Below are 25120 nucleotides of genomic sequence, written 5' to 3' on the forward strand. Positions count from 1 at the left end.
CGCCGCGACCCCCGCCCCGGGGGAGGAGCCCCGCGCGCCGCCTCCGCGGGCCCGGGAGGTCCCGGCCCGCCGCAGTGGGCGGTCCTGCTCCCACCCGGGCCCTGCCTCTGCCGGCCTTCCCGCCTGAGCACGCAGCGTCCGCCGAGTACCCACAGGGAGACTGAGTCCAGGAGAGGAAAGAGGCTCCCCAAGGTCACCCAGAGCCGCGGCGGTAGGGCCAGAACTGAAACCCAGAATAGTTCCCAAAAAGGAACCCCTTCTCACTCCTCCCTTGCCCTGGCTGTCCTACTTCCAAGGCCTTTCCAGGAGCACCCAGCTCCGCGGGACTCCGGGGGATGCAGATGAGCCCGACTTGCCACCCCACCTCCACCCCAGGAGCCTGGGCTGAGGGGAGATGAAAGACATGGGCCCAAATTTGGCACTACAGACCACCTCCCCTGCCTTTGCAAACTCCTTCGGTGCTGGGACCTTGGGCTCTTTTCGGCTTTCCTCTGGCCTCTCTAACCACTCTTTTTTGGGTCTCTTTGAGTGCTCCTCAGACCCCAAACCCTACAATGCTGGAGTGTCCTAGGACTCAGCCCTCTTCTGACTCCCGGGGCTATCTCGCCCACTTCTCTGGCTTTCTTCAGACCACCTCTCTATATCCATGCATGCCTCTGTCCAAGAACTCTTTTTATGGCTGAAATATCTACTCAGTACTTACCGTGTTTCCCCGAAAATAAGACCGGGTCTTATATTAATTGTTGTTCCAAAAGACGCATTAAGGCTTATGTTCAGGGGATATCATCCTGAAAAATCATGCTAGGGCATATTTTCCAGTTAGGTGTTATTTTCGGGGAAACACAGTAGGTCCCTGCCCTGTGTTAAACATTAAAGACACAGTCTCGAATAAAGCACAACCCCTGCCCGGATGGAATGTACTGTTTAGTGGACTGTTAATACAGCGCAGTTCCCGTAAAGGTAGTGTGAGCCCAGGGGGCCACGGGGGCCATGGCAGGTGCCGGCATTGGCTGAATGAGGGAAGATGCTTCCTGGAGAGGAGGCTCTGTAAACAGAAACCTGAAAGCCTAACGGGGTTGGCCAATGAACAGGAGGAGAGAGGAGAGAGACTTTCCAGGTAGAGGCCACAGGAGCAAAGATACAGGGATCCCAGTGAGGAAGGGGCAGGAGCTGAGAGCTGAAGCCTGAGAGTCAGCAGGGGCCATGAGGGAGTTTTGAGTAGGGAAGGGGCACGTTAGATCATTCTGGTGATGAAATGGAGCACAAGCATAAGCCTGTTCTTGATTTAAAAAAAGAAAAAATACCTCGATGAAGGAAGGTGCTCCAGCACCTACTGCCCCTGTAGCCTTCATTCCCAAATCCACGCCTCTATCCAAAAACTCTCCGGAGAGGCTCCATCTTTGAAAGACCTCCAAGGTATCTGTCCCCAAAAGCTCTTTTTCTCTCAATGCCCCAGCCCCTCTGCCACCCAAACCCCTGGGGTGAGTTAGACCATCACTCCTTTTGGTCTGCTTCCCTCACCTGTCTCCGCTCTAGATATAGTGTACAAAGTTCTCCTCCAGGATAAACATCATTAGGAGAAGTGGACAAAATGGAAAATGCTGACGCCATGATGGAAATAAAGGAAGCTTCTAAAAAATTAAGTGTTGTGCCTCTCCACACTATTTCTTACAACTGCATGCAAATCTACAATTATCTCTAAAGTCTAATTTTAAAAGTTGTGTTGTAGATAAAGATTATTAACCAAATTACTCTCCCTAATGCAGATGAAAGACCGAAGAGGGCACTTGTCAGAAAGGAAAATTGAAAACTCAACTCTCTTATCCAGTGAGTACAAATTTAGCCCGTGGAATTTTGTCTGTTCCTTTCAATTTCCTAGCTGCCCATGCCAGAAGCATCTGCCCCTTCAGGTGCTTTAAGTATTTTTGTGTAAATAATTTTATCTTTGGCTTCTGAGTGCCCACTCTGGCCACTTTCTCATTTTGATTGTTCTTCTCTTCAGCCGTCCTTGTCTGGCTGGCTACTTAAATGCCGAGGTTCCTCATGTCCCCCTCGTGGTCTCTTTTCTCTCTTCATCCTATCCTCACTTAGTGATTCTATCGGCTGCATGGCTTCAGCCCAGACTTCTGTTTTCTAAACCCAGAGACATAACTGCCTGCTGTACGTCTCCTGAATGCCCCTCGGTGCCCTAGTCTCAAGAGAGCCAAAACCAAACTGATACCTTTCTTTTATCTTACCCCTCCGCATTGCTTCCATATCTTAACTGGTAGTGGCACTTAAACCAGAAACCAACGGGACATTCTAGGCTCTTCCGTCATACTCTACTGGTCATTAAGACCTGTCAACTCTGTCTCTGCAACATCTCATATACACGTCCCCTCCTCTTCATCCTGCTTTCCTTGCCTTAGTTGGAGACTCACCATTTCTTGGTGCAGCTGTAATAAATGCCTCCAAGCTTGCCTATTTGCAATTCTTCTGCCACATGCTGCCAGCGATCTTTTTAAAACCCAAATCTGACAAGTCACTTTCTGCTGAAGATAACTCCATTGTTCTTTCCTGACCTTGTGATAAAGTCCTAAGTCCTTAGCATGGTATGAAGCCCTGAGGGATCCGACCTGTTACTCTATTACTGCTGCAGTTCCATCTCTACCTCACCCCATACCTGCATACCAAATACCTTATGTTCCTAGGGCACCGTCATATTTTACAATAGTGAAAATAGCTATAATCTATTAACTTACTACTATGTGTCAGGTGCTGTGTTAAGTGTCTACCCACAACATTTCATGTAATGAAATGTACAGAGCATAGCACTGAAAAATAGACTCTTGAGCCAACCTGCCTGGGTTCAAATCCCAGTGCAAACACTTGTTAACTTGCATAATCTTTGGAAAGTTCCATAACCTCTCAATTCCAGGTTTCTTCCTCTGCAAAGGGTATATAATAAGAACATCTGCAACCTAGGGATGTCCTAAAAAGAGTTACTAGAATAACTCTAGTACTCATTACCTACTAGCAGTGTTCTTTACCCACTAGCCAGCACGGTGAGTCCTGCTTATAGTCAGTATATGCAGTGAGGATCCGTAAGCTCCTTTTACAGAGAAGGAAACTGAGGCTCCAAAAGTAGTCATTTACCTAAGATTCCACAGTGTTAAAGGAACTGCACTGGGATTCATATGGGATTTAGAAATCCCATACTGCCAAATACTTTGCATAAGATTTCACCTCGCTCTGAGAGCCTTCCTCATTTCCTCACCTTTACCACAATGCTTGTTCCTCATTTAAATCCTGGTCAAAAATGTCTTCACCTCTCTGAGGTCGTCCCAGTCCCTCCTTTGTGCCTGTGCGGTACTCGGTTTATTCTTCAAATAAAGCACCAAGCACATCACATCATAATGATTTATTTACATGTTTGTCTTCTTGAGATCTCCTTGAGAAAGGCCATATCTGATTTATTTTTGTCTTCCTAGAACTCCATAGATATTTGTTGAATGAATGAATAAATCAATGAATAAAAAATATATAAGATTCTCAAAAGAGTTTTACCCTAGCAGCTGTCATTTCAATGTAGATCACTTTTAATTGCTGTTTTTGTCACTCTGAAGTCATTTTTTGGTGAGTGGAAAGCATCAAATGATCCAATATTAATAGAGAGCAAGATACAGCAAGCCAAAAATTTCTCATATTGCTCTCTGGTCATGCCTTGTTCCTCTCAGATGTGTCTCCTTTTTTAGTGACACTATGTAATAACCCATAATGAGAAGCTGTGTTACATCCTAATGAGACTTCCTGACTAAAACATCTGAGGTTTGAATTTATTTCCCATAAGTACCATTTGAGCTAAAAGTTTGCTTTCTCTATGGCTTGAGTGTGCCATTTGTCATCTGCTAAAGTGCCCATACCTTCTCCTTATCTGTATTAATCTCCTTTGCATTCAAATACTTCTGAGAGCTGACTTAATAGTTAGCTTTTCTATACAATTTCCTTCTTAGAATGCCAAACTCTTCCTGAACTTCATATCTATTGTTCCCAAAATAGAATAGTTTACTGCTTCAAATTTCAGTTTTACTGTCTGCAGTGATTTTAGGACACGTTTCTGCTCTTCTTCAGAATGATCAAATTCCATAGGCTAAAAAAAACCCCCAAACCCTGACCCTGTCACTTTGTATGTAGTGTTTTTAAATTAGATGTTAGAAACATTTATTGTGTATACCAGAACACAAGTAAACTGGCAATTTTAATACCTTCACGTCAAATTAATGAGAAGCAGTGCAAGTGAAAAAAAGAACACTGGTCTGAGAAACAGGGGGTGGGAGTTAGGGGGTGGGGTTCTAATACTCTTCTGCCACTTGTCCAAGTCCCCTCACTCTTCAGGCCACAGAAGAAAGGAGGAATGGGACAGAATGACCTTCAAGGTCTCTTTCAGAAATAAAATGACATGATTCCTTAATGGTCCCCCATTCAACATTGGTCCTTTTTTCGACATTGTTGAGTGAGTACCTACCATGGGCTTATGCCTTTTGAAGTGTAGTGATTTAAATATAAATCCAGACTGGATGGGGAGTATGGAGTAGTTTGGTTAAGAGAGTATTATTATACCACATAAGCTGATTACATGTTTTTAATGTTTATGATCTACTTAATACTGAACTACAATAAAGGCAGTTTCATTGAGACTTTGGTGAGCCACGACTCATGGACCACTGGAGTATTCTAGGAAGACCTTTAGGAATAATCCTGTCTGAGATGCATGCCAGCTGCTTATAGAAAAGCAGTGCCCTAGAGTTGCAGGACCTAGTTCTGTCCCTACCTTTCTGCATGGCTATGGGAAAGTCACATCCCCTCTCTGGGCCATAGTTTACTCTTCTGTGAGAGGAAGAATGAGACCTAATGACAACCAAGGTTTCTTGAGCTCTCAACAGAATGATTCTTGGAGATTAAGGAAGCTAACGTATTATGTAGTCAGAAAGAGAGGTTCTGCTGTTGTCTGCAAAAGAAACTGTGTGCTTATCATGAGGATTGTATTACCTTTTCAGGACAAGTAAAGTGTTGCTTTACAGAGAGAAATGATAACACAAAAACAGCATGTTCTTACTCCCAAGTTTCTAGGATACACAAGCAGAATGTCACTGCTCACTTGTCCAGTTCACTCACTATACAATACTAAGAATAGGGAATTGGGCTAGAAAGTCCATTATCTGAATATTAGTAAAGACACCTCAGTATCTCAGTACTCTCCAAGTCTTGTTTGATCCCTTATTACAGTCATTCTCCCAATGACCTAATTTTAGTTTTGGGGGAAGGGTGGAAGTTTGGAAAACATGTCTCCTTTCTGGATTGCTTCTGTAGCTCTCATGTAAGCCTTGTCTGCTTAACTTCTTTTCCTGCTCCTAAACACATTCTCTGCTCCTTGATAAAACTGGTATTCCAATATTTCTAATGCAATAGACTTAATGACTTGGTTGGAAACAGAGGGAAAGGCTGGGATATTCGCCTAGATTTGGGAATGGTTATCACAATTTTTATAAAATATTTGAGCTCTTTATGTCTCCCATCACACAAGGTTTTTTTAAATTATCTCATTCCTCAGGTGATAAATCCTTCAGTGTTCTGAGGGGTAGTTTTGAAAATATAGGCGTAACTTTAGCATCTTTTACTCTTTCCTTTTATCTCTTTTTAAATTCTCTTTTCCACTGTTGGTTCAGCTTTGGGGAGATCAGCTCCAAAGACATGCCCTTGAGGTTGTGGCCAGTGTCTTGCATGGCCCTGTCTTGGTTTTTCCACTATGGCTGCTCTAATTTCCACAGGCTCGATTCTGCTCTGAATCTGCAGGGTGACTGCAGCTTCATACTACTGCTCTTGTCCCCACAGCCTGAGGGGCAGATGCCACCTTCTCTCCATCACCGCTTTCTTTAGATAAACCTTGGAAAACTTGGAATATTAGCAATGAAGAAAGAATAACCGAAAGGGTAAAAATATTAGTTAATATATTATCATTTTCCTCTTGAGTTTTTAATTGTATGTTTGGTAGTGGAAGTAAAAATCATAATATTGTTAGATGTTCTCAATGTATATAGAGGTGATATTCAAGACAATTATATTAAAAAAGGGTAAAGGGAACCTAAATGCACATTTTACTTGGAGTGGTAAAATGTCAGCATCAGTAGGCTATAATAATTTATGTATGTATAGTTTAACACTTGACCAACAACTAAAAACTATACAAAGAGATACATTCAAAAACACTATAGGCCATTCAAATTAGAATTCTAAAAAAATACTTAAGTAATTCACAGGATAAAGGCAGGAAAAAAGAAAGAGAGGAACAGAAAATAGGAAACAGAGAAAATAAATAATAAAATGTAAGGCTTAAGTCCTAACATTCAATAATTACATTAAATGTAAGTAGTCTAAACACACCAATTAAAAAATTGAGATTGGCAGAATGGATTTCTAAAAACATATCCTGGTGAAATTTCTGTATTCCAAGAATAAAGAGAATGTGTTATGAGCTTCCAGGCAATGTAAATTGCTTACTTATAAAGGAAAGAGAACCTCCTTAATTATTTTGTGGACCCCACAAACTATCCTTGTTAAAATTTATTGAGCCCTGATATTTGCTAGGCACTGTTCTAAGCAGTTTATGTTCTCATTTTAACAATTCTATGAGGTATGTATCATTAGTATTCCTATTTTATAGGTAATGAAACTAAGGTTAAATTTTTCAAGATCACTTAATTAGTAAGTGCCAGAGCTTAGCTTCAAACCTACATTGCCTAATGAAAGAAGCTGAAGAATGCGTACAGGTTAGCTACCTGGATAGGAGGGAAGACAGAGCTCCCAGACGGAGAGAGCAGCCCAGGGAAAGGTTCTGAGGCTAGGAAGCAATACCTGTTATATGCTGGGTTTTTAATACATACTATTAATTACCATAGTAGAACTCCAACAAGCAGGTAATAAGGTGGCCATTTTATAGACTCAGCAAGTTTAAGTAACTTTCTCAAAATAATCCAGCTAGTAGGTGATGGAGCCAGAATTTAAATCTGGGTCAGCCACCATCCACCATTAGAACAACAGGTTGGAAAGACCTTTAGAACCTATTTCCCATGGTGGTTGCCTTTGTCACCCCAATAGTTTCCCTGTAAATGACACAGCAATTAAAACCTTAAAGAGAAAAGGATCTGTCTCAGCTTTCTGTGTGCGTTTGATCAAGCCAGCCCTGGGTCTGAGTGTCTTCATCTATAAAACAGAGAATTGGGCTATATCAGTGTTTTTCTAACTTTGGCAGAGGGGAGACCAGTGGAAACTTTTGTTCCATTCACATCCTATTAAACAGAAGCCCAATCTAGAAGACAGGTCAAGGCAGAGTCAACCTCACTGGAGGGGACTGGGGGATTGTAGGGACGGTGCTAGCCTGGACCCTCTTCAGTTAAAACACTACTTTGTGATGCTAAATTCTGGAAATAGTACATGGAGCGTCCCCAGGAACAGGAGTCTTGGAAGCCTTCTCTCCCATCTCCAGTGCAGGCTAGGGAGAGAGATGGATGACCTAGATTTTCTTTAAAAAACAAGGCTTTATTCATGTTTTGTTACTATGTACTGTGAACTGCGACGTTGTGTTCAGTCTTGTCTTTGAATCAGAGAGACGTTCTGGGAAGGAGCTGGGCTGTGGAGTCAGACGTGGCTTGAATCCCAGCTCTAGCCCTTGCTCGCTTTGTGACCTTGGACAACTAATATAACCTTTCTGCTTTCTCATCATAACAAAAAGATAATACTGACCTTGAAGGGTGTTGTAAGGATTCGATCGAATCATAAAGACAAAGTACCTAATGCATGATCAGGTGTATTTTAGACTTTCTGTAAAAGACAGCTGTTATTATGCACTTTGGAACTCCCAGATCTTGACTGGTTAAGTTTGCCTTTTCTTTCACCATTTGTGGAGCTTGGGTCTTAATTCTTTTTTCCCCTTTTTCATGCAGATTTATTGACATGAAAAGAGATGACACTTTTTGCAAAGGAATGCTGAAGGTACTGTAAATTTAAGGTGGTGAATTATGAAAAACCACATACTTATTAATGACACTGGAGATATGACGTATTTTCTTAGTCTGGACCCTGATGGATGGCTGTTACACATGCTGATTACCTTGAAACCGAACAACAAGAGCATTCACCAAAATAATCCATTATGAAAACATACATTATTTTTTCAAAAATAAAACATGCTTTTATGATCCTACTCCTGACAGGCAAGGATATAACCTGACTTTACAGACTCTCTGTCTTAAAATAAGTGATGTCTTGTGCATCATCATGTAGCTGGGGGCATAGCCTGACCTGCCAGGGCCTAGGAGATCTAGGAGTGTGCTTGACTAGAGGCCAAAGTCATGGAAGATTTCTTATAATGGACTGTGAATTCCTGCCACTTCCCATGAAGCTTAATGGGGGAACATTTCAGAGCATATGGTACTTTTGTCAACTGATACTAATGTGTCCATTAGTGTGGATCCAGAGGGAATTTAAGTCTATGCCTAGAGAATGGACACTTGGGGAACAGAAATAGCTACATATATCCCTCACCTCTTCCACAACTCTCTTCTGTTCAGCCTTCCCCTCTTCTTTCAGTTCTACCAGGAAGAGATGTATAATCAGGGGTGTGCCATTCATTAACGGCATCTGCACTAGCCACACCTGAACCATAATCCCTTAAGGCACAATACCTTGATGTCCTTCAAAGCCAGGCAATATCTCATTTGACCCTCACAATACTTCTCTGAGATAGGTATAATTATCCCATTTCACGGATGAGGAAAACAGACGAATACAATAATTAAATTATTTGATGGGAGGTCAGAGGTAAATGGCAGAGCTATGCTTAGTCCAATGCAACGGCTCAACCCCATACTGGATGTGTAGAGGCATTTACTTGGCCTGATTGGATTCCATAAAATGCTCTTTGTTCGCCCTAATCAAGATGTGGCCCAAATTAGGTATATGCAAATTTATTCATTCCAGTAACATTGACTGGGATCCTATGGGAAAGGCACTGTGCTAGGAGGAAGGTAGCGCCCTGGGAAGTGTGGGGGCTTTGTAGTCATGCAGCACATGTATGTATGAACTTCCTGGTCTTACTAAGTGTTCATTAAGTGATAGTTATCATTAGTGAGAAGTGCTCTGCGGGACACAGAGGTGAATCAGGCATAGTTCTGACCCTTAAAAGAGTCTAAAATTTAAATAAATTATATGACCATCTGAGAAAAATAAAAGAGCTGAATCCCTATCTTACTTCCTGTATCTTACTATTTATTCCTAGGTAACATCCAAATTAATCAAATATTTAAGTGGTACTAGAAGAAAATATAAGTACTATTTAAGTGGTACTAGAAGAAAACCATAAAAGTACTAGAAGAAAATATGAGATAATCTTGGCACAGAGAAAGTCATAAGCATTAAATAGAAGATGAGTAGATATTATTATATAAAAATAAAAAACCCTTCATGGGAGAAAACACTATACACATAGTCAAAAGGTACATGAAAGCGAGGGGGAAATTTGCTATACATATGACAAACAAGGGGATAATATTCTATATAGTTTCTAAAAATTAATGATTAAAAGACCAACAACTGAGTAGAAAAATAGGCAAAAGATAGGAATAGATAATTTATAGTAAAGCAATTATAAATGACTCTACACATTTATAGAAATGCTCAACCTCATTCATAAGAGAAATTCAAATAAAGGCACCACTGAGATATTATGTGTTGCCCATCATAATGGCAAAAATCAAAAAGTTTTGTAATACACTGTGTTGTTGAAGATGTGGAGAAACAAACTCTTATAAACTGGTACAATCTCTGTGAAAAGCAATTTGGCAATATCTATGAAAATTTTTTAAATGTGTACCAGTAGCAAAACAATTTAAACAACCTAAATGTCCATCATTGAAGAACAAAGAAATTATAGCACATCCACTTAATGGAAGGCCATGTAACCATAAAAAAGAAAAATGGGTAATACTGATTGAGGACAGTTTTCATGATACTGTATATTGTTAAATTTTTTTTAAAACAAGGCACAGAATCATGAATATTATGTGCTGCCACTTGTATTTTTTAAAAGGGAAGGAAGTAGTTCTTTAAGAATATACATGAAACTGATAACTGCTTGATTTGGGAACTAGAACTAAAAAGTTGAAGGACAAGAATGAAAGTGTGACTTTACACATGTACTTTTAGTGTCTTCTGAATTTTGAATTGGGTAATGGTATTAAATATTTTTTAATTTTAATTTTGCACAGTAATTCCAATTCTAGGAATTAACTCTACAGCTGTATTTATATATGTGTTCCATATGTACAGAGATGTTCAATGCAGTGTTTACAATAGCAAAGATTGGAGACATCCTAAATGCTCACTGATAGAGAAGAGCTTAATAAATTACAGTACAGACAGACATACAAAGAGTTGCATACATTCATTAAAAAGAATAAGGAAAAAAATAAGTTGGTAGCACTATATGGAGTAATAGAGAATAATCTTAAACAGTTTTGAATGGAAAAAGACTACATGTAGAATAGTCTCTATCATGTGCTTATAGTATGCTTGTATATAGCCTATAGAAAACTATAAACCGTTTCAGGAAAAATATAAGAATATTGGTTGCTGGGGGGTGGGGTGGGCAGAGAGACTGGGGGAGAGATACACATGGGAAGACAACTTCCTTTTCACTGTATATCCCTCTGTAGCTTTTGAATGTTTTACTATGTGCAAATATTACCTAATCAACAAACAATTTTAAACACATTCTGTTAAAAAATACCGTTTCCCCAAAAATAAGACTTAGTCGGACAATCAGCTCTAATGTGTCTTTTGAAGCAAAAATTAATATAAATCCGGTATTATATATTATATTATATTATATTATATTATATTATATTATATTAGCCCAGTCTTATAGTAAAATACGACCAGGTCTTACATTAATTTTTGCTCCAAAAGACTCATTAGAGCTGATTGTCCGGCTAGGTCTTATTTTCGGGGAAACACGGTTGGGGACTTTCTGTATTGAGTTGAAATTTGCCTCCCTGTGGGTTCTGCCTGTTGATTCAGGTTCTAGCTACAGGGTCACACATAAACTAGATTTAACCCCTCTCCTGCTAGGTGCTCTTGAGATATTTGAATACTCTGAGTCTTCACTTCTCCGGCCAAGCTCCCTCGGACATCATTTGTGGTAGGAGAGGTCCTTCCTTTAGACCCTTTTGGGTCCTGGGATTTCCTGGAAAGAGCATTACCCAGAGCTAAGCACTGCTTTTCATGCAATGTAGAGGTTGCTGTCATCCCTCCATTGCTGCTGCGACCTTCTTCCTTCTGGGGTTTCTACCATGGATGGGGGAGAGTTAAGCCAGTCGAAATGGCAAGATCACATCATCCCCGAGGCGCCTCTGCCTCCTGACTACTGAGGCGAGGCTGGCCAAATGGTTTTCCTTTCTTCTGGGAGGGGGCAGTGGTCATCTTGTACCTTGTTTTCTGCTACCTGCAGCAGAATCTAGATTCAGAGCGGCTGCAGGAGGGGGTGCTTTAGGACACAAGGTAACCTGCTTAAAAACATGAATTCAGGAAACACTTAAGAATGCGAGAAATGCCATAGTGGTTTGGTGGTGAGGGACGATGTTCATGAGAGCAACCCCCTGTGGTGTTGGGGAAGAGCAAGGTGAATCCGCAACTGGCTAGACGTGCTCACTCACACTCAACTTTTCCTACCAATTGTGGCCCTGCTTCCTTTATAAGGAAGTATTTGAGCAGCTCTGGGAAGGGCCAGGTGGACCTCCCCGGCCTCTCTCAGCGCTTCTACTCTGGATACCAGCATGAATTTATCTTAGCCCTTCTTGGGCCTTTCTTTTCTTTTCAAATATATTGCCTTTTCCCCTGTGATTATAAAAATGATATACATCCATGGTATAAAATTTAGAAAATATGGAAAAGTTTAGAAAAGAAAACCCATACTCTTACCACATACCACCATTTTTTTCTATTTACATTTATTTCGTTTCTTACACCACTGACTGTCTGACGTACAATTTTGTATTCTGTTCTTTTGACTGGTTATTATAGCCTCCTGCTTTTCCAGGTTAACTGTTTTCAAAAGCGTGATTGGTAATGCTTCAAAATACTCTTTCATGAGATGCACTGTAATTTACTTAATCATTCACCTATTTTTAAACATTTTATTTCCAATTTCCCTAAACAATGCTGTGATGAACATCTTTGTACAGAAAGCAACATATGCCTCCTTGATACTCTGTGAGTTACTGATGGGAAGGCAACATTTCACAGACTATAGTCTCTGGAGCAGCTAGTCTGTGGATGGTTGGATATAGGGACTCACCATTATCAAAAAAACAAATGCAAGCAAGTTTCTGTTTGTCTCATGGTGTGCCTCCCTCACAGTATATGGTAAGCATTTTAAGATTGCTCACAAACCGCCCTGCAACTTTAAGAATCTGGACCCAAATCAGCAAAAGGAGCCTGTCCAGCAAACCCAGAAAAGTATGGGGACCCTCCTTCCATGGGCCTTCAGCCTCTGCAGGGGCTAGTGCAACATTAGCCCCCTCCATTCATGAGGACATGCTCCTAGGTGTTGTGTGAAGTGACCACTTTATCTCAAACACTCCAGAGGCTGTTTCATTCTGCAGTGAACTGCAGCTGTCCTCTGGTCCAGAACGGCATTATTTCAGAGGGGAAAAATCAGACACGTGAGGGAAAATGATGGCTGTTGTCAACTCACTGGAGGCCCATGTGGTACAAGACAAATTAGATTTGTTCTGTGTACCTCACTGGGCAGAGCCGCAACCACTGCAGCCAGATGGCTGGGAAGCAGCTCTGGAATGAACAGAAACAAGAACTTTAGGAGTTAAGTCAGGCTTCTGTGTTCCCCAGTGCCCGTTTCATGATGGGGCACATAGAAAAAGTCATCTCTTGCCTCCTGAGCCTTGATCTCAGACACTCATGGCCAGGCTCTGAGGGCGTGGGCTTCGCTAGGGTTCCTCCTCTCCTAGACTGGGTGCTAGTGCCTGACTTTACCGCCAATGAGAGCAAAACTGGCCCCCATCAAATGTGGTGTAGTAGACACAACACAGTATTTTCTGTAGAGAGGAGCAACTTGATCAGTACCCAGTTCTACACAAACCTGCGTCCCCAAGAATCCTTGACTCCTCTGTTTCCTTGCCTTATACATCCAATCACTAGTTTTATCAACTCTGCCCCTAAAATATGCCTTGCAGCCATTCCCCTTTTCCATCACACTGCCACCACCCTGATAAAGGTCCTCATTCCTGCTTACCTGAAGCTCTAGTACAACGTCCTAGCTGGTTTCCCCACCTTCCATATTACCCGTCCTGGGCCATCTACCACACTGCTGCTGGAGTGCTTACCAAAACACAGCTCTAATTTTACCACTCCCCTGCCCAAAACCTTTTAGTAACTCACTCATTCATCCATTCACATTCATTCATTCAACAAACAGGCTGATGACCAACTCTGTGTGCTCAGCACTGGGAATGCAATAGTAAATATAGCAGATACTGCTCTGATTTTATGATGCTTACCATATGTTGTCCACTGAATTCTGCCTGGCATTCCTGACCCTCCACAGTATGGCCCAACCCACTATTCTAATCTTCTCACCTATCGCCTCCTGTGCCTTGGGCTCTGGACAGACCAAACCACGCAGTATCTCGAATGTGGCCCACACATTCCTGTCTCCCTGGCCAGGTCAGTGCTGGGCCCTCTCTTTAGTCTCTGTCCCCCTCCCTGTCTCACATATGCCTAAATCTTATCCATCTTTCAAGGCCGGTGCTAACACAACCTTTTCCATGAAGTCTTCCTTGATTTTCTCTATGCCTTTCCCCAACCAGGGGGGACATAATCTCCTTCTTCACTGACTCCCACAGTTCTTTACCATACCCATCCTCTGGCATTTAAGGTGATCACCTGTGAAGTCCACATGGGCAGCACCTCCTAGGCCAAGGCTCTGGAAGGTCAGAGTCCATAGCAGCTGAACGGGGCCTGAGGATCCAAGCACCTGTGCATTTTAGACTCCATATTTGGTTTATTTTGCCTCCCTCTCCTCTCATCTGTGCACAGGGCTCCAAATGACATCTAAGGAAGCACCTCATGGAGGCAATGTTCTCTGGAAACATTGGAAAGGGGGCTTCTTCTGAACCTGAGAAAGTGAGTGGCAGATCGGATAGGTACAGGAATTTTACTCTACTAGTAATACTATGTAACTTAAAAGGTAGGTCATAAAAAGCAATGTGGCTTCCACCTGGCTCTCTCTCTCTGTCTCTCTCTGTCTGTCTCTCTCTCTCTGTCTCTGTCTCTCTCTCTGTCTCTGTCTCTCTCTCTGTCTCTGTCTCTCTCTCTGTCTCTGTTTCTCTCTCTCTCTCTCGGACATTTGTCCTTGGAACTAAGCCACTACACTGTGAGAAACCTCAGGCCACATGGAGAGACACTGAGGCCTTTAGTCCTCAACTTGCCTAAACTCCCAGGCGACAGCCAGCACCAACTTGCCAGCGATCTTGAAAGTGGATCCTCTAGTCCTCAACTGAGTCACCTCGCTGATGCCACGTGGAGCTCATGAGCCTTTCCTGCTGAGGCCCATCTGAATGGCAGACGTGGAAACAAAATGTGTGATAGTCACTGTTTGAAGCCACTATGTCCTGGGGAGGTTTGTGACACAGGCCCAGAAAATCAGAACACCTTCATCTCACAGGTGAGGCAGCTGTGCTTCAGAGACACGAAGTGACTCTTCTCTCCTGATGACTTCTGATTATTCTGTACCACTTACCCATGCTCAGAACCATAAGTGAGCTTTAAACTCTCAGAGATTCAAGTTTACCAATCAAGCACATATCTCAAATCTCCTTTACCGTGATAAAACAATTTCTTAACTATTTCTGTATTCTTTTTAGTAGTTTCGTTTTGATCAGCCATTTAATATCTTATTCTAGGAAGCGTTGAGAATTCAAATATAGTGTGTTACTGGGACATAGTGGTCCAGACCAATTGAAGTACAAGATATAAATGATGTTAACATTAGCCAGGAACGGCTGGCTCGGGGACAGCCCCCAGAGTGATAATTTCTAAAACAATTTCTATTTCATTACCTATTCGCTTCATTAAGAAGTGGGATTATTTTCCTTCACATGAGTAACATACCCCTAAACGTAAACGATAAAAGCCAATTTGTTCTTAAGAGATTAGAGTTAAAGCAAACTCAATGGATTTCATCTATAACATTTATATAACATGCCCTTCAGTTCAGATGTTTGTCTGAGACCAACTTAAAAACCTTGAACTCTAGGCTTTGCTCTTCCTCTCGCTAACTTGGAGATTTTGGGAATGTTAGTTAAATTCATGAGGACTCTATCCACGTTTGTAAAATAAGGGGATTTGACCTGCATGCATGTAAAGTAGCTCACTCCCCCAAATATGAATATTTTCTATCTGCTTTGCCTGCTTCACACATTGGCTGTGTAGAAATACCTTACAAGGAAGTGCTCTACACAATTCAAAGGATGGTCTTCACCACCATCATTACCCATCCCAAGACCCAGAGCCAGGTCAGCTCCACGGAAGGGAACCCTGAAGCAACAACAACTGTGTGATACCTGTGAAGGATTTGTAGAGCTAGGAGAGCAGATGGCGTGGGAGAAGGTCAGATGGCATGGGAGAAGGTCAGAGGGCGCTGTCTCTCTTGATCTGCTTGCCAGCACAGTGCTCTAAAGACAATGCTCACTTTCATTAGCTTCCTCCTGTGTGGAATCTAGCGCAGCGCTGCCTGAGATAGGTTTCCCCGAGCCATTGGCAATCTTAGTGAAATCCCAGTGAAACTGCAGCCAGATTGAATTTTAAGAAGTACCTGATAAGATCATACCCACAAAAATTTTTTTAAGTAATGTCTTCTAGAATAACCCTGTAGCCCAGTTCATGCTTCAGTTTGCCCACCTGTGAAATGAAAGGATTTGATAATATGATGTGCGAGGTTCCTCTGGGCCCTACAATGCCGTATACTTGTACCTACACCATCCATTCCCTCCACAGACAGCTTGCTGTGTGACTCTCAGACTGCCACATTCCTGAGACACTTGAACAATACTGCTCTAATAATCTTTGTCCAAATTATGCAAAGAATCTCTTGCCTCAGATATTTTTTGAGATGGGGAGAGAGGGTATACGATATTTTTCTTTCCTAGAGACAGATGGAGAGTTTTGTTCAATTGTTCACTTTTCTATTAGATTTTGACACTGAATTTTCTTCCCAACATAAAAAAAAAAATTAAAAAACGTAAGTTTTAGAAAGGTTCACAAAAGTAACACAGAATTTTCATTAAGGAAGAAAATGTTTGCCTATTTGTCTTTAAATTAGTAAGAAGGCAGAGACATGAAAGTATTTTTGACTATACTTAGAAATCTTAAACTGCCTTAGGTGTCATCTAATCCAACTGCCTGCTTTTTCAGATGAGGTCTGAAGAGAGAAGTAAGGCAGCATCTGCTCATTGTCTACCCAGTATCCATTCTGCACGTCCTCTTTACTGGCACAGCCCAGGCATTATGCCCAACTGAAACTACATTTCTTAGCCTGCCCGGATTCAGATAAAGGTGCCCATTAGGGTTTAAGAAGAAGTCATGGGAAGAGATTCCCAGGAAAGCGCTTTAATGGAGTGCTCCTTTTTGCCCTTTCCTTCTTCCTGTGCCTGGGATGTGATTATGATAGCTGGAGCTTTAGCAGCCATTGGGACCATGAGGTGACCTTGAAGATGGAAAACTATGCTAAAGACTGTGGAACTGAAAAGGTAAAAAGCAATCGATCGGTAAGAAATAAAGAATATACGTTGTAATTGCTAGAGTAGCCACTGAAATAATAATAAAAGATGTGTAATTAAGAAGTTAAAATAGGGAAAAATAGAATAAAAAACAGTTCATTAATTCAAAATAAGGCAAATGATGATAGGAAAAAGAATATTAAGAAGGGGGGACAATGGAAAACAAATAGTAAGATGGTGGCGATACACTCAGATAAATGATGAATGTAACTATCTGCTAGAGCGCCAGCTGTCATATCCCCACATTGGCCCAACATTGGACAATCTGAGCCTCAGTAACAACAATGAGGGCACTGGATTGAAACTCATCCAATATGTTTAAATCCATGAATTCATCATGATGTATTAAGACAAACCTATTTGGTCCCCTTTGGAGGATGCTAGGGAACCAATTCATTATCTTGAAAGCTGGTAAATAATGAAGAAGAATTCAAATATTTCTCCTGTCTTTCCTATATGAACCAGACCCAGTGGTGTGCTTGTGAATGTTTAACAACTGGCTCTCTGGGGCGAATGCCCTGATTTGTATCATTTGCCAATTTTTATGGTGTAAATACCCCTACCATGGTCAATTTCAAGCTACCAATGTGATATCAGTGAATATGAGCTTGGGAAGAGCTTGGCTCTCATAAGCTGGCTGACTGTATCTCTGAGTAAAACAATGGTCAGGGAAGGGAAACGTCTCTTTATCAAAAGTATTCCAACTTGTAAGTGAATAAAAAAATGATAGAATTAGAATATCACCATTTTGCAACTTCTAGTGAATTAGAGGATCTTGGCACTGAGTACCCACAGCTGCTAACATCACATGAGGAGACATAACCAAACATTATGTGCCCCCTGATGAAAGAATGCCATGCCACTTAGGGCTTTGCCAGTGGGATCAAACCTAAGTCTATAGAGTCTCTGTATCCTGCTGTCAGTTTTATAGGAAATCCAAGTACAGGGGAATATGTTGAATTGCATCTAGAGTGTGCAAGAAGCAAATCCAGGCTGTGGGAAACTCGACAGGTCAAATGGTCCAGGTTCTTCAACAGATCAATTGTGGAAAAGAGATAGGGTGGCTAGTAGATTAAGAGATTTAAGTGACATAAAATTGTTAATGAGGAAGATTAAAATATAGTTTCTAGCGATACAGAGTTGGGTGATAAAATTATTTTTAAAATGCAAGGAAATGATGGTTCTAAAGTCAGGAGAGTGATAACTTTCAGAGGAATGGAGTTGAGACCGTAGATGGGTGGGTGGGTGGGGGGCTCGGTTGGCTTGCAGAGTTCTATTTCTTGACCTAGGTTATAGGAATTCGTTATCTATAACCCTTATAACTCACTAAAATACATATTTGTTTGTAGTTTTCTGTATCTATGTATGATTTTGCGATAAAAAGAGGTTAAAACGGAAGCCAGATGAAAATAGCGCATACTAATGATTTCATTTAACAAAGTTCAAAACCAGACAAAACTAATCTATGTGTGTTAGAAGTCAAGATAGTAGCCAGCCTTGGGTAGGGCTCGTGTCGGAAAGGAGGCACGAGAGGGCTTCTGGGTAATGTTGTGTATTTTATTGGGTTGCGGGGTCACACAGATGAGTTCACTTTGTGAAAATACATTAGAGAAAATTAATCCATTATGTGTTAATGCCACTGTTATTTTGGATTTTCAGTTATTTGCCGCCGAATGTAATCCAGAGTCCCCTGAGGAGTTAATTACAGGGTGTCCTCCCCCCACCACTATCACTGTGATGCTGCCTGCTCTGTGGCCTTAATGACTAAGCACAGCACCAGTCTCCTATCCAGGAAGCAGAGGGCCCTGAGCACCAAGCCCTCCGCTGCCTCTGAGAGTCACTCAGTCATTCCATGAGTATTTACTTAGCCCTGACTTCTAGAGTCACAGAGATGAGTCACAGAGTAGCCAGCCATTCCTCATGGATTCAGGAGTTCATATAAGGAAATGTGAAATTATTTTAAACTGTGTTGTTCAAAGACCTCAATATTAAGGTGCACATTAGAAATTCCTTTGAGTTTAGCGCTAAGAAAATAATGTGTCTCTTCTGACAAACCGACATGCTTCCCTTTATCAGTTAATGAAAGCTATCGAATTCACCACACATTTCTTTCTGTCTGGGCTGCCACGAAAATCTGAGTTACATTTAATGCTAAACAACAGCAACTTTTTCTGGCTGATAGCAACAAATCCCACAGCTTTACCGTCTATCCTACTGACTTCCAAATCTCTGTTTTGTACCCAATACTCTTTCCTAAATTTCTGGCCACTTAAACTTCTCCATAGGACCCACAAAACTGCAGTCTGATGACAACCACACCCTCTTGCCTCCTCTCTCATCACTCACACACGCACCCTCTTTGCTGGTCACAAAGATTTCCTTGTCATTTCTCAAATGTACCTTGCATTTTGGGTTCTAAGCACTTTCTTTTAATATATATGTTTTTTAAAAACAGCTTTATTGAGGTATAATTTACATACACAAAATTCACCCATTATAAGTGTACCCTAAGTGCTTTCGAATGTGCTGTTTGTCCTCTTTTTGCACTTAGCGATTTCCTATTCTTCAAGACCCAGGCGACGTGACCTCCTCTGTGAAGTCACACCCAACAAACCCAGACATTGTTCCCTTCTGTGGAAGCTTATGTTTGCCTCTGTTATGGCATTTAGCATGTTACATTATTTTTCTTTGTTGACATTTATGTTTTGTCCACTAGAATGTGAGCTCCTTGAGGGTAGGCTGTATACCTAAGGCCTTGTCCACCCACTACACTAGCTTCCAGAACATTAATCGTTGCCCCAAAGTAGTCCAGCTGCCCAGAGGAAGCTGCTCCTCCCAGCACTGAATAACCTAGGGGCCTCCAGACCCGGAGAAGCTCTACAAAGAACCAAGCAAATCCCTTCTGCTTGAGTTTGTCAGAATGCCTAACCAGGGTGCACACTGCCCATGAACTTGAATTCCAGACAGGGGTTATAAGAGAGTTTAAGACTTCAGGAAAGGGTATGGGTGAAAGCCTGACATAGAATGGCTTCTAAGGAACACCCACAGTGCCAACAATGCACCATGTTTCTTTGGATCTAAGGCACCATCCATTGTAAGATGCATTCCAATCTCAGAGGTAAAAAGACGTGCTTCTTAGAGCCTATGGAGTATGGTAAACGGCCTGCTGCGTACCTCATGGAGAAGCAAAGACAGGGCAGTTTATCCTCCACTTTGAAAAGGTTACGCAGCAGTGCCCACCATGTCCCCATGTCTGCCCTGAGAATTTTAAGACATGTTTAAAAGGCACTAAGCTATAAACTGAATATAAAGAGGTCTAACAGAGCTCTGATTTTTCCTATGAGGACCACTTCTGTGTTTAGGACACATCAGGTATCAATTCTTTTTCCATACAAAGAGAATGGTGAGTGGCCCTGCCTTGCTAGTGCCCTGGGCATGTGCGTACTGTGCCTACAGTGGGCCATGGGGCCCTCAAGGAAGGGAAGGATGGGGCTGTGACTCAGTCCCTCACTGGGGCTGTGACTCAATCCCTCTGGGGCTGTGACTCAATCCCTCTGGGGCTGTGACTCAATCCCTCACTATAAGAGCAGCCACACAACGCTCTGAGACCAAACATCTGTCAACTGATGGCCTGGAGCAGAGTGCCGACCTCATCTGCCTCAGTTGCCTCCATGTGCTTTGCAAGTGCTTCTTCAATCGTTTCCTCTCCAGAAACAAGGCTGTGTGTCCAATGGTCTCAAACTTGAGAACGCCTCACAATCACCTGGAGGGCTTGTTAAACGACAGATGCCTGGGCCCCACCCCAGAGTTGCTGATGCAGTAAGAATTTGCATTTCTACCGTGTTTCCCTGAAAATAAGCCCTACCCTGAAAATAAGCCCCAGTTAAGCTCGTCAGCCAGACGGACACATTTAGTACGTTATGACAATGTTCCAAAAGAAGATGATATGACTGTATTTGAATAAATGTAGATTGTTGTACATAAAAAAAAAATAAGACATCCCCTGAAAATACGCCCTAATGCGTCTTTTGGGGCAAAAATTAATATAAGACCCGGTCTTATTTTCGGGGAAACACTGTAGCAAGTTTCCGGGTGCTGGTCATGTTGCTGGTTCAGGGACCACACATTTAGAACCATTGACTAGTCTAAAGTACTCATTTTACAGAGAAGAACCTGTAGTGCTGAGAAGGGAAGGGGCTTGCCAAGGATCACACACTAAAATTATGGTCAAGTTTGGCCCGGACCTAAGTCCCTTCTCATTATGGTATATGACTGTGGACCCCCTCAGGTTGCTACATTAGTTGTCAACCCAGAGAAGAGTGGTAAAGGGCCCGGTGGGCGCTTTGTTCCTACAAAACTTGTTTTACATTTAAATTTTAAATATAGTTGCTAAGAATCGAATGAGACTCTTTGGGTCATTAGGTTGATTACTGAAACACTCCCATCCAATCTAAGCTATAATTTCTGTTTGCTTTTAAAACTTGCTTTCTCCTCCCTCACCCTTTCTTTTTGTCTGTCCTTTTTTCTCTGTATCTACATTCTTCAGAGCAATTTGCAGTAAGATTTCCCCAAAGACTAACATGTTTACAAGTTCTCTTTTGTCTTGAGTCCAAGCGTCTTCCTTCACATTTTCCAGTAAAACTCCATCCCGCGGCCCCATCCATTATCACAGAAGCTGGAGGAAGACGAGTAGGACTGGAAGGAAGCTTGGGGGCACCCAGCCTCGCAACAGAAAAACACTGCCGAAAGCTTTCTGTGTGCAAACCCAAATTCACAGGACGTCGGTGTAAAGATATACTCGTACATCGTCCAAGGCATGTTACTCTGAAAATTTTCTTTGTCTAACAAAGATTTTCTGAAGTGTCTACTATGTGCAAAGGAACATGTCTCATTAGTCATTGGGGTCTGCCGGTAATGGGTTTTCCTTTCTGGCTGAGCTTATCCTGCTGTTAAGTGTCATTCTATGTCACCGGCCTATTCCTGAGCACCCACTATGCATCCTATTCAGTGTTCAATAAATGTATGTTGAATTGAGCTAAGTTTAAGCTTGGTTGGACCCTGCGAATCACTCTTAGGAAACCTCTCAATCTTCCCCTTACTTTGTAGCCAGAAGAGGCTATTGTCTTCCCAGCCGAAATCTGGCAACTTTATCATAATACCTGAGTACCTATCCTCCTCCACCCCACAGCCCCAAATTAAAGAGATGGGGAGTAACTAACTTAGGGGAAGGCATGATGAAATCAAATTGAGTTATTTAAAATGGAAACGCAGTGATGAGTGGAGAGGACCCGACGTCTTAAAAGTCTTGTGGACAGCGACGTGGGAGGTTGCCAGAGATAGGGAGAGTAAGAAATAAAATTCAATCAGGAGAGTTATTATTTCAGAAATTGAAGAAGGTAAAGAAAGAAAAAGAAAAACTTAAAAGAAGGGGAGCATGGAGTTCTTTTGGGGATTTCATGTGGCCCTTGAGCGAGGAAGCAGCAAGACTAGAGAAAATTCCATAATTGGGGCAATTGCTGTAAAGAAATTGAGCAGGAATTGAGAGGGCCTTGAAGACTGTAGTTTCAAACTGGAGTTGAAAGAGTGGAGAGTGAAAGAACAATGCTTCTTTGGGACTGTCTGTGCTGAAATAAACAACTCTTGGAAAATGTTAGAAAAACTGGATTAGCAAAGGTGGCCTGGTAGATGGAGAAACTGACGATGACTATAAAAGCCCCATTCTCTGTGCATCTCTGTTACATCAGAGGGAATGAAGACACATATAGCCACCTCTCTGCATAGGATTTCTCTCAAGATCTTCACTCTTCGGCAAAGCAATATCTGTGCTCTAAACCAGTGCTTCTCAAATTTCTAAGTGCACACAAATCCTCTCGGGGCCTTGCTAAAACACTGTTTTCAGGGCCACCCTGATTCTGAATCGTAGGTCTTTGGTGAGGCCCATAATTTGCATTTTTAACAAGTTCCAAGGTGACGCTGATGCTATGTATTGATCTGCAGACCACACTTTGAGTAGCACAGCTCACACAGCCAGCTTACTGGGGAGGAGCATTCTGGGTCTGGAGGGACAGAGCTGGGGACACAAAGAGGTGTCCTTGTTGGATGAGAATGCCCCTTCACCCCCGGATGGCTTCAGGGTGAAAACCTCCCACCCCAATTATCTTGGCTCCATGCTCCACGTCTACAACTCCTTGAGCTACTCATGCGTTTCGTCCAGGTCCTTCAGCTCTGGAAGCAATTATATCAACGGGCTCCTGGGACAGGGGACAGCAGACCCCCTAGGCATTTAGGAACTGTCCAGGATTCAGGAGAGATTCATTCATGCTGATGTCTGGCACCAGCACATGGGGAGCACTCCTGAGAGTGCAGGGGTCTCCCTATGCTTGCAGCAGCAAGCAACACACAGGACGTCCCTCAGATGACTTCCCAGCAGGCAGCTCTCTGCCTGCGTTTCATCTAAGTACTTCAGCAAACTCAGAGACCTGAACGCAGAATCACAAGGATGAGCGCTGGAACCAGCCTCACATCTCATTTAGGGCCTATCCCTAAGGGCCCGACCAAGAAAAGCAATTACAATACAAGAACTGAGTCTTTTCACATGTGGGATTTAGAGATTTCATACAAGCTTGGAAGAGCTTTTCATTTTTCAAACTGCTTTCCCTTCCACGTCACAGTTGTGTGCAGCAGTTTTCAGCTGTGAAAAGAAACTAGTACGTTCAGGTAAGAAATCCCCCGTCCAGACCTGGGAGACTTGGTCAAAGCAACTGATGATGTCTCACTCTAAGAACAAATAAAGGAACTTCCCCTTGATGGAGTGAAGTGTAATAGTTTCCAATTATTTTAATTCTGAGTGGTGGTCATTTTTTTCCTGATGGGTTATTAGAGAGATGGAATATGTTGGAGAAGGTAAAAAATCCCACAGCCACAAAGCTGATGGAAAGAGATTGTGCATGAGTCATGGGAGAAAAGGTGTATGTGCTCAGAAATCAAGTTAATTCAGTCACAAACGTTGATCGCGCAGCCCCCGGGGCCAGACACTGCTGGTAGGGTGGAGAGCACCCATACTAAAGAGGCAGGATCCCAGATGATAATAACAATCCTCCACATCTTTCTAGTCACTCGTACCAAAAGTTAATTTAAAAAACAGGTTTACAACTGTTATCTCACTTTTTCAGAATTACCTTACAGAGTAGGTACAGCAGGAATGAATATCATCATTCTACAGATAAACTGTGATTTAACGGTAAAATGATGTGCCCACGCCTAGCCCTCACCTTTCGTTATTTAGATTTTATTACTAGCTTTTATTCTCAAGTGTGTGATAACTATCATATTGGAATCAGGGTTCATGATGAAACCCCTCTGTTGGAAATCCCTAGGATTTAAGAAGCTCTAAGACACTAAATGCTATCGAACATATGGCATAATTTAGCACTTAACGTTGGTTATCCAGCATTTGTTCCCTCATATACATTTCTGCCCATATTTCCCCTGTTCTGTGCTGGGAGAGGCCCACCCGTATAACTGCATTACCTAGTCACTTTGTCAGTTGAGTATGGCTAATGAAGGGAACCAGCAAACCAAAGGGCAGCAGCGGAGAAAGGTAAGGGTTTTTCTTTCCTGCTCCCTTGACTGTCCTGCCTAGACCACAGCACCTCATGGCTCCAGCTCTCATTGGAAGCTGGTCATACTATTTCCTCCCCTTGCCCCTTCAGGGTGCTAACAGCTTCCCACTCTTGCTAACCTCTGCGAACCTCACCACGCCTTATTGTTTCCCTTAACCCCACCCAACACCTTTGCAAATAGTGCCTTCATTACAATTTCTTGAGCCACCTCAATTAGCCATAGCCTGTTACTGGATAGAATTTTATTTATTGAATACATGTCATGGTGCACAATTCTAACTACGTCATTCCTGCGATGGCTTCCAAGTGGCTATAGCATGAAGTTCAAAGTCCTCAGCCTAGCAGGCAGGCCTCTCACCTGTGTGCCCAGCCTTATCTGCAACTCCCCTACATGTATCTGTGCTCTCTATTCCCCAACCCCTCACCAAAATGTCTGCTCTTTGTTTCCTTTACATCATTCCCTTATCCTAGAAAGGTCTTAACTTTGAAACTGTTCACAGACTTCAAGATCCTGCCCCAACATTGCCTCCTGCCTGAAGATTTTATGTTTCCTTACAGATTAACAACCACTTTCTTCTCTTCTAAACGCTCACAGGTCTTTCTGCATCTCTT

At 42.2% G+C, this 25120-nt stretch overlaps 1 protein-coding gene and 1 long non-coding RNA gene across 3 annotated transcripts in view; one reads left to right on the forward strand and one right to left on the reverse strand.

Moving 5' to 3' along the window:
* The window catches only part of FRMPD1 (FERM and PDZ domain containing 1), a 114230-nt gene that overhangs the window by 72473 nt on the left and 16637 nt on the right, over nucleotides 1-25120 (reverse strand). The gene's annotated exons all lie outside the window — the stretch shown is intronic.
* LOC141571155 (uncharacterized) lies at nucleotides 76-23609 on the forward strand. Of its 2 annotated transcripts, XR_012495855.2 has the most exons (5): nucleotides 76-211; nucleotides 1767-1827; nucleotides 7980-8028; nucleotides 16522-16856; nucleotides 21523-23609. It is a non-coding gene; the product is annotated as an uncharacterized LOC141571155 (long non-coding RNA). The 2 variants fall into 2 exon arrangements; XR_012495854.2 differs by lacking the exon at nucleotides 21523-23609 and having other exon boundaries at nucleotides 16522-18106.

This window comes from Rhinolophus sinicus, chromosome 16 (assembly GCF_057876585.1).
Source record: "Rhinolophus sinicus isolate RSI-liver-muscle chromosome 16, RSI-T2T, whole genome shotgun sequence".
Taxonomy (NCBI): domain Eukaryota; kingdom Metazoa; phylum Chordata; class Mammalia; order Chiroptera; family Rhinolophidae; genus Rhinolophus; species Rhinolophus sinicus.